This window comes from Sinohyriopsis cumingii, chromosome 9 (assembly GCF_028554795.1).
Source record: "Sinohyriopsis cumingii isolate HCF-2022 chromosome 9, ASM2855479v2, whole genome shotgun sequence".
NCBI classification, from domain to species: Eukaryota; Metazoa; Mollusca; class Bivalvia; order Unionida; family Unionidae; genus Sinohyriopsis; species Sinohyriopsis cumingii.
In genome coordinates this window covers 17,757,390-17,766,937 of record NC_142969.1, presented here as the reverse complement: position 1 = coordinate 17,766,937, position 9,548 = coordinate 17,757,390, and the positions used below count along the sequence as shown (strand labels likewise).

The 9,548-nt window shown below is 33.4% G+C and overlaps 1 long non-coding RNA gene across 1 annotated transcript; it reads left to right on the top strand.

Annotated features, from left to right (window-relative positions):
* Nucleotides 1-4,482: 4,482 nt before the first annotated feature.
* LOC149791326 (uncharacterized) lies at nucleotides 4,483-8,797 on the top strand. The gene is made up of 4 exons (XR_016423169.1): nucleotides 4,483-4,557; nucleotides 5,794-5,883; nucleotides 7,345-7,431; nucleotides 8,752-8,797. It is a non-coding gene; the product is annotated as an uncharacterized LOC149791326 (long non-coding RNA).
* The last annotated feature ends 751 nt before the right edge of the window (nucleotides 8,798-9,548 follow it).

The window sequence follows — 9,548 nt, the reverse complement described above, 5'->3', positions numbered from 1 at the left end:
GACTCGACTAACTCTACCTTCGTTATCCAGCCATTTCCAGTCACACGTCGTTTAAGTACTTTTCGCCAGACATATGCTATGCTGATTTCCCTTATGTTTTACCTTTTTTTTCTCCACTGGCATTCAGTATCTATTCTGGTGATATAACAGTATACAGAATTGTACCAGCTTTGTTTTGAGTGATATTACATACAACATTATTTGCCAACACAGATCCGCTGTAGTGTGTTCGGCGTTCAGTCAAACGGTGTATGTTGAGACCATGGCTTATATAAGCAGAAGCAAGAGAAAAGAGTCAAGTTACTAACGAACGGCAGCATACCTGACTCACATTTTGTTTCAGAACATAAATGACAATTAAATATGCTCCCCGTGTATCCGAAAGTTTGACTTCTCCTGAAATAATATTGAACTTCGGTGATAATTTGCCTAGAAATGAAACAGTCAACCACTGATCAATTTAAAAGCCTTGATTGACTGGGGAGCACAAAACAACGTTTAATGGTTTTATGGCATTGTCAATAATGGAGGCACAATGACTTAAAATACAAAAGCAAAATTAATGCGAAATAAATAAATACATACACAGAAGCCGCTAATACAACGGCACCTGTCTCACTTGCAAATATGAATATTATTACCTCCATTCGAAAAAAATTGAATTAGTTCACTTGTAAAAGTACATATTCAACTGTCTTAGAGAAATCATATTCAACTGTATGGAATCCAAAACCATGCAAATGCATAACTTTGTACTATGCAACGTTGCTTTAGATTGCGAAAGGAAATAAATAAAAGTCTAACAGACAGTTATCGAACTTGATAATGATTGATCCTTGTTTCTTGATTCATTATATGCTCATTTTTGTCTCTGTTAATTTTAGATTGTCAGAATCATGCAATATTTTACGATATTGCAAACCTCTATATTTCATTGACGTCCACGACACGTGTGCCTAATAGTGTATTATTAACTACTTTGCAAACAAATCATGCTCACTCATGTAGTAGACGCTTTACATTTTCGTTGATTCACTTTGTTTCCGAATGAACTAAAACAGATGTTTTGTGGATTGCCACATACCAGCTGCTTTGCAATATTCAGCGTTAATGTTTTTGATACAATTTTTAACAAACTATAAACGCCAGACAGGTAAAACAATTGTTGGGACCCTACAGATAACATGCAAGTGAGAAGGCATAAATGTGTCTTTCTTAGTTGGTAATAAGAATGGCAAAAATGTACTTAGAGTTTTACATTATCAATTTCCTCATAATGTACTTCTTAGTTCTGCAGATTCCTTGTCATGTGTTCTATAGCTTGATTAACCATTTCCAAATTGTACTGTAATTTCGACTACATTCCATGTGCAATTACATCCTTTTTACTGCATTCAAAATCAAATAAACATTATATTTCATAGCGTCTTTTTATAATTACAATTGAAAGACTTCATATTTTCCCACATTATGATTCAAACATTCAATGACAAAACAGAAACAAGCTTGCAGATGTCAACACGTTGTTCCATCTCTACTGAAATCAGATGTACTTCATGTAGAATGGACACAGATAAATCCAGTAATTCTCACAAAATTTAGTAGAATCGACAAAACTACCAAAATCTCTTCATTCCAGACTAAATGGGAAAGTTGTTGCAATGCACATTTATTCACAGTATGAATCTAAACTTCAATTTTAAGTGGACCAAAACGCCATTTACTTTCGAAAGTGATGTCTAGCGCACGACTAAGTTCAAATTTATCTGGGTGTAGTTACATGCGCATTGATAATGTTGTTGTGTACTGATGAATATGCGCTTACGTATTTAGTTTGAAATAGATCATAAATTCAATTACATTGTTTCTTGTAGTGTATTTTTGTTTATATAATTAAGCCTCAGGTAGAATAAGAAAATGAGCATATAATAAAAAGGTTATTGCATTTGTATGGGAAATATGAACTTGTTTATTCGGATGGATATACTGCACTCCCATGGTCGTGGTGCATATCCATCCGAAAAAGTCCTTCATATTTTCCGGCACAAATGCAGTAACCTATAATATTTATATAATAAGACTGTTATTGCTTAAGACATTTGAATATATGGTATTGTAAAAAGACAACATCTAAACCTCAGCAGCTCAAAATGCTTATTACTATCCCTTTCCATTGTTGTATTCGAACGCTTAAATAAAAGGTACAACTAATGTGTTATTCCAACGGTCACTTGCCCAAATGATTTTCGTAAAGTGTATAAATAAACACATAGGCTGAAGACAGGCATTAATAGTTTGAATCTAATTGCGTAGAGGGGGTATGCATCGATAGAGAGAAAATACAAAATGGACTGAATTGTGTTTGAAGGAAGAAAATGTATGGCAGTAGATTAAAAATTGATATTAACTATTTTCCAGATATAACAAGTCCCAGTTGCAATGAGATAAAAATTCCGCCACGGATTATACTCATCACAGATGGCCACCCAACAAATTCTCTCGTCGTCTCTGGCCCCGACGTTTGCTATTCAGAGCCAATGGTGAAAGCATCTGGAGTTCAGATAAATAATAATGATAATAATAATAATAATAATAATAATAATAATAATAATAATGAGGACTTTGTATAGCGCCTAATATTTAGAAAATCTAAGCACTATACAACATTAGACAACATCCATAAGATAAAAACATATATAATGATATGATTACAAAAACAAACACCATGAAATTAGAAAACATTAAAAAACATGCTGAGAATATTTAAGGTAAGAAACATTATTAGGTCTTTAAGTTTGTTCTTGCAGTCGAAATAAGTGAGTTTTGAGAGCACTCTTGAATGGGATGACTGTGTATTTGTGTCAGTTCAGTGGGGCAATTCATTCCACGTTGCTGGGCCCTGGTATGCAAAAGAACGCTGTCCATATGACTTTGTTTTCATAGAGGGACTAATGAGTATACGATTGTCAGAAGAGAAGGATATGTATCTTGCTGGTGTGTACACATGGGTCAGGTATGTTGGACTAGAGTCCGACAGTGAAACGTAGCACATAGAACAAATTTTGTGTTTGATTCTGGATCAAATGGATAGCCAGTGTATGGTATAGAGTAGCTGGGAGGTTTGCTCTGCTCCTGGTACTCTAAGTATGATCCAAGCAGCTGTTTTGAACTGTTTGAAGTTTATTGAGTAGATATTGAGATGAACCAGACATAACTGAGTTTCAATAGTCCAGTCTTGAAAGTACTAATGAACACACAAGTGTTTTGGTGGCATCAACTGAAATATATTTGCGAATGGAGCTGGTGCGTCTCAGCTCAAGATATGCAGCTTTGCATATGTTCATGACATGTTGGTGCAATGTGAGAGTACAGTCCAGAGTAACACCTAGGTTTCGTACTGATTCTATGAATTTAATGTTGGTGTTGCTGATATTTATTGTTTGAGGTAAAGCATGTGAATGAAAAACTCTTTGTCTTGTAATCAGAATGGCCTCAGTTTTAGCATCATTCATCTGCAGCTTGTTACATGTCATCCATGATTTCACATCAGGAATGCATCATAAAATGTTCTGTGTTTCAGATTTATGGGAAGTTCACAAACTAAACTGATTTATTCATCGTTCTGCGGCATTCAAAATTTAGTAGTTTCTTCATCATTTCCGTTTTAATTCATTTCCATTCTAAAAAAGGCTTCACTCTTAAATTAGAATACTATGTAAATAAATTCAGATCATTACTATGCTATTCCACGTTAGATAGAAATGCTTATCTTACGTGCAGAAATGCCTGTTTTGTTTTAATTATCATAAGGCAAATACATAGACAAAAGGATAATAAAGTCTACTTCATTTAAGTATATCCGTTTACAATATATTGTATTTCAGCTGTTATCGTGTTTTAAAAATTTAGTTCAAGCTTTTATTCTTTTAATATATAATCCATTTTTGTAATTGATCAACTATTTTGGAATCGTGTCAATGGCGAGAGTATTGCTATCTGTATATATATATATATATATATATATATATATATATATATATATATATATATATATATATATATATACATCGATCGTTTGAAGGCTTCTTGTTCTAGTGCTCTAGGTCGTTTCATGCGAAATACTGTATAAGGTACACATTCACACACAATGCACTCACAGACATACATACACACACACCTGCTCACACTTTTTCACACACAAAGGCACACACACACAAACACACACATAAAATGTGCAATGAAATCATCATGAGTAAAACATACACCCCAGGAAGATCAGGCACAAGTTTGTATTTCTTTTACAATTTACGGTTCAATAATGAATCGGTTTAACAATAATGCTAATGAAAAGCGATGCAAACCTATCAAATTAACCAGCAAATGTAAGATACAAGTATGCCAGGAAAAAGTGAAATGCATAAATATAGGTTATTATAAACTTCATTTGTAATATTTTCTCTATTTTCCAAGGAGCAAGGTGTTGTTTTATTAGCAGTGTCCAATATTTCATCTAAAAGGATTCGACTACATTGTGTACCCGTTGGAGATGCAAATGTGGTGAGTACAACTGTTTTAAGGAAGTTTCTAAATAATACAGCAGTTATATTGTACCTATATAAGCGGAGTAGGGGTATTGTATTTTGGAAAGGTTTTCAGAATGGTTGTATCATGCTAGTACAACGACAGCTCCTAAAACTACGTGCAGGAAAGTCATGATTTTTTTATTTAGTCATAGATTATGCGATACATATTAAGCGAGGTCGGTAGAAGTGTATACTTTAGTTTGTCCGTTTGCCTACACTTAGGTTAATTCTGCACGCTTTGTTCATGCTACTAATAATGCCACCATATTTACTTCGTTACATTTACTCTTCAGTGATCTCAGGAAGAAGTAAGATTCGTCATCGAATTATAACATTAGTTGAAAGTTTATGACACAAACTTTCAGGCTGATATCCTGATGTTTCCGAAGCATAACTAAACGTATTAGCTTCTATGGCAATCAAGTTCATTTTGCAATTTTGTTGATAATACTTGGAATGAGTTTGACTTTTCCGTTCATACTAATATATAATTAATTGATGTTTACAAATATATAGCTCGAAAACCGGAACTGTTTATCATCATAAGATATCATTAAAAATATGATTTACAATCCTTAAGTTATCATGGTACATGGATACTGCAGTTTTTCGCAGCAACATCCCATTTGTTATAACAGAGTAAAATAACATTGGTGGGCAACACTGCTGATGAAGTATCGTATACATTTTATTCAGATAATTTACATGATCGTTTGGTTTGATTCTTTTGATTGTCGGATAATTCAAATTCCTTCTCAGGAATGTATTTCTTGCAGTAATCGGTTTAGTTGAAGGCAAACTATGCTGGCGATTTTGTATTTGTTGATTTAAATTTTCAGGACTGGTTATCTTGTGTTATATGGAACCGTAACACTTTAAAGGTTATTAAAGTGCCTTGTGTAACAGTACCCTACGTTTGGCGATCTAACTAGGTCTGATACTTGGAAGTCACACTGTACAGCTATACATTCTTTAGCAGCTTTTAATAAGCAATGCATTTTGTAACATCATGGTTGTTTATTGTTTTAATTTCAATTACTGAGACAAGACCCTAAAATGAAAACACAAAATGACCATGGCTATGGACACATTGTCCGACTTAAATATTTTAATCCTAGACAATATGAGTAATTTCTAATTTTGCTATTTAGTTTACAGTTAACATATATGTGGCTCAGTGCAATATCTGATTAAATCATGTATCTTTTAGCCATTCCTGGAGAAGATTTCAGCCCAATCCCATGGCAAGGTTCACTCCTACAATGATGGACGAATGCTGGCCAGAAGAACCTTATATACCGTAAGCGTCACAGCAGCACCCCAAAGGAAATGTTGCAATAATTAGAATATATATATATATATATATATATATATATATATATATATATATATATATATATATATATATATATATATATATATATATATATATATATATATATATATATATATATATATATATATATATATATATATATGTATATATATATATATATATATATATATATATATATATATATATATATATATATATATATATGCAGAATTTATTTCATTTACATAATTATAGGCACTGAGTTGAATTGAAATATCAAAATCACTAGACTTACCATTACTAACTCTTGGTTTGTTACATCACACTTTATCTGCTACCACATCTGAATAGTTGTCAGGATAGACTAAAAGTCAGTGTTGGTTGCGGCCTGAATTTATATGTTGCTTTCCTGTCAGAGTATACATGGTATTACGTTTGGGATGTCTCTATGTTCCATATTAAAACAGGTATCATATCTTTTTGTCATGACCTAATGATGTCCTAAAACTACTATCTGATATTAGCTAACACTGAGATCAGTAGAGATATAAGTCTCAGAAATCTTAAGACCAAGAACTTAGGAATAACTTTCATTTTATGTAAAACCATCATATCCCAGCTTTTTCTTTAGGAAAATGCAAAACTATAAGACCGCTTTGCGCAGCTTAGAGATCAACCGCTATCATTTTGCAAAATTTTATGCAAACACGCTAAGAAGGTCAGGGTTATAATCAAATGTGAGGAAAAAATTGCCTGTTAATATGGTACACGTGCAAAACGTTGTCGTGTAAACAACCACTGTTAATTATTCAATTAATTGGTCAAATGTATGAAGCTCGAATGAAAAATCTTGAGTTGAGATCCTTTCCATTCTGATGGCTACTTATCCAAATTTACATATATCCTAAGATAACTTTACTCAAGGATTATGAAAAATGTACTGAACTTTAACAAATCAATGGGAGTACATAGCTGATCCCTTGTGATTTGCACTGCAGTGGAGCAAGTTTATGATATGTTGTTTGTTTTATCAGCTCTTTCGGTAAACAAACATCAACTTATCTACCATGTTAGCGCAGAGGAAAATCAGCAAATTGCTTTTTTTTCAATTAAAATCTATTTTTGTGTCATTCCCTGGCATATGTTATTAGAAAAGAATCAAGTAGGATCAACGTTTTGTTACTTTCATTTAAGTGAAATTTACGTCATGGTTAATTAAATTCTCTATATTGATCATGGCATCATCAATATATAACTTTGACCCTTTATTAAAACAACTCATCTAATGTCTTGTACTAAATAAGCATGATCGACCATTTTTGTGTTCTTCTTTAAAGCTGTTTTAGATAACTAACATGCATAACACGGAGGTTGTCATTGAGTGATTTAATGTTTATTAATGTCGTTTTTTGTCATATATTGGAGGGACGAATTCTTTAATTGCAGTTTCGAGCTGGTCATGTTATAAAATCTTGGCAACAACTGAATGACATTAGCAGGCCTTATGATATAGAACTCTCACTGGAGGATGCGGTATGTACTGACTGAGATCTCAACATGGATGGGGGTGCCAGTTAATATAAATTCATATTCAGTAGCACTCTGAAAATGTAAAATATGATACAGGAATGGGAAGGTATAAATATGATACTGGAATGGGAAGGTACAAATATGAAACAGGAATGGGAAGGTACAAATATGATACAGGAATGGGAAGGTACAACTATGATACCTGAATGTGAAGATACAAAATATGACACAGGAATGGGAAGGTATAAATATGATACAGGAATGGGAAGGTACAACTACGATACAGGAATGAGAAGGTTAAAATGTGATACATGAATGGGAAGGTACAAATATGATACAGGAATGGAAAGGTACAAATATGATACAGGAATGGGAGCGTACAAATATGATACAGGAATGGGAAGGTACAATAAGGTACAAGAATGACAAGATACAACTATGATACAGGAATGGAAAGGTACAACTATGGTACATGGATAGGAAGGTACAACTATGATACAGGAATGGGAAGGGACAAATATGATACAGGAATGGGAAGGTAAAAGTATGATACAGGAATGGGAAGGTACAACTATGATACAGGAATGGGAAAGTACAACTATGATACGGGTATGGGAAGGTTCAAATATGATACAGGAATGGATAGGCACAATATGATACAATAATGGGATGGTACAAATATGATACAGGAATGGGACGGTACAATTATGGTACGGGAATGAGAAGGTTCAACTATGATACAAGAATGGGAAGGTACAAATATGATACAGGAATGGGAAGGTACAACTATGATACAGGAATGGGAAGTTACAATTCTGATACAGGAATGGGAAGGTACAAATAGGGTACAGGAATGGAAAGGTACAACTATGATACATAAATGGAAAGGTACAAATATGACAAGAATGGAAAAGTACAATATGATACAGGAATGGGACGGTACAAATATAATACAGGAATGGGAAGGTACACAAGTTTCATGATCAGTGATTTAAATAGTTGTACCTTTCTGACGTTTTTATTAGAATCTAAATCAAGAATGTGGTTTTGCTCAACCCTTTAACTTCTAGTATCTAACATAATAGTATGCTACATATGAAACCACGTTACATTTTACATACTACAGATTAATCCTTATTTTCCTTTATATATAGTTTATGTTTCAAGCGAGAAATAAAGTTCGATGTTTACCAGGCCCGATAAGATGGCCGTAATATATGAAACATTAATAGATTTATATACTCTAAGCATCCGATCCTTAGAGTTTTTTGTTACACAAATTTCTTATAAAAATAAAAGTCTTTCTTGTGTGTTTCGTTCCAGATGAAATCCAACTTGCTGATAGCATCTTCCCCGGCAGAAGAACAGGTATCTTCTCAGGCATATGACACACATAGCCACAAAGAGACTATGGTCATAAATGGCAGAATCAACCGTTCTAGCCCAATGGAATTGTTTCTATTAATACATAATACGTGTGACCATTTACCATCTACTTTGTTTCTTCCCAGAACTCGAGATCTACACTATCTACCTTTATCAAGCTTGATAAATAGCTTGCACTTTGGTCAGCAAAGGTGGCACAATCAGCTAACTCAGTTCCCAAAATCAGTGCTATTAATATGTTGACCTCATTCCTAAATATTCATGGGTGACGCATATAATACGCTTACTTTCTTGTACTTGACCTAAGATAGCATTTTCAAATGATGGATGTAACATACAACTCGCCTCCTTTATGATATATTTAACCATCTAAATGTCGACTATATAAATCCGTCCTGTCAAGATATCTCAGTTTACATCCAACAATTTCAGTGCAGGACAACCACAAAATGAAAATGGATTTAGGCTCAAGTCTATTGTTGCTTAGAATTTACCCATACAAATATTCCATCTGAAACAAATACCGTAATTTTTCCAGATACCTATTTTTTCATGCAATCAGCGACCTTTATTCTTATAAATGCGGTTCTTACTATACTACCGAACATCAGTTCCGGTGTAGTCTGTAATAATAATTTGTCTAATTTGTTTTTCCAAAGAAATGATTTTTCCCTTGATAATTATATCCCTCTTTGCCTTACTTTTCCCGTATAAATAGGAATACTCGCACTCAC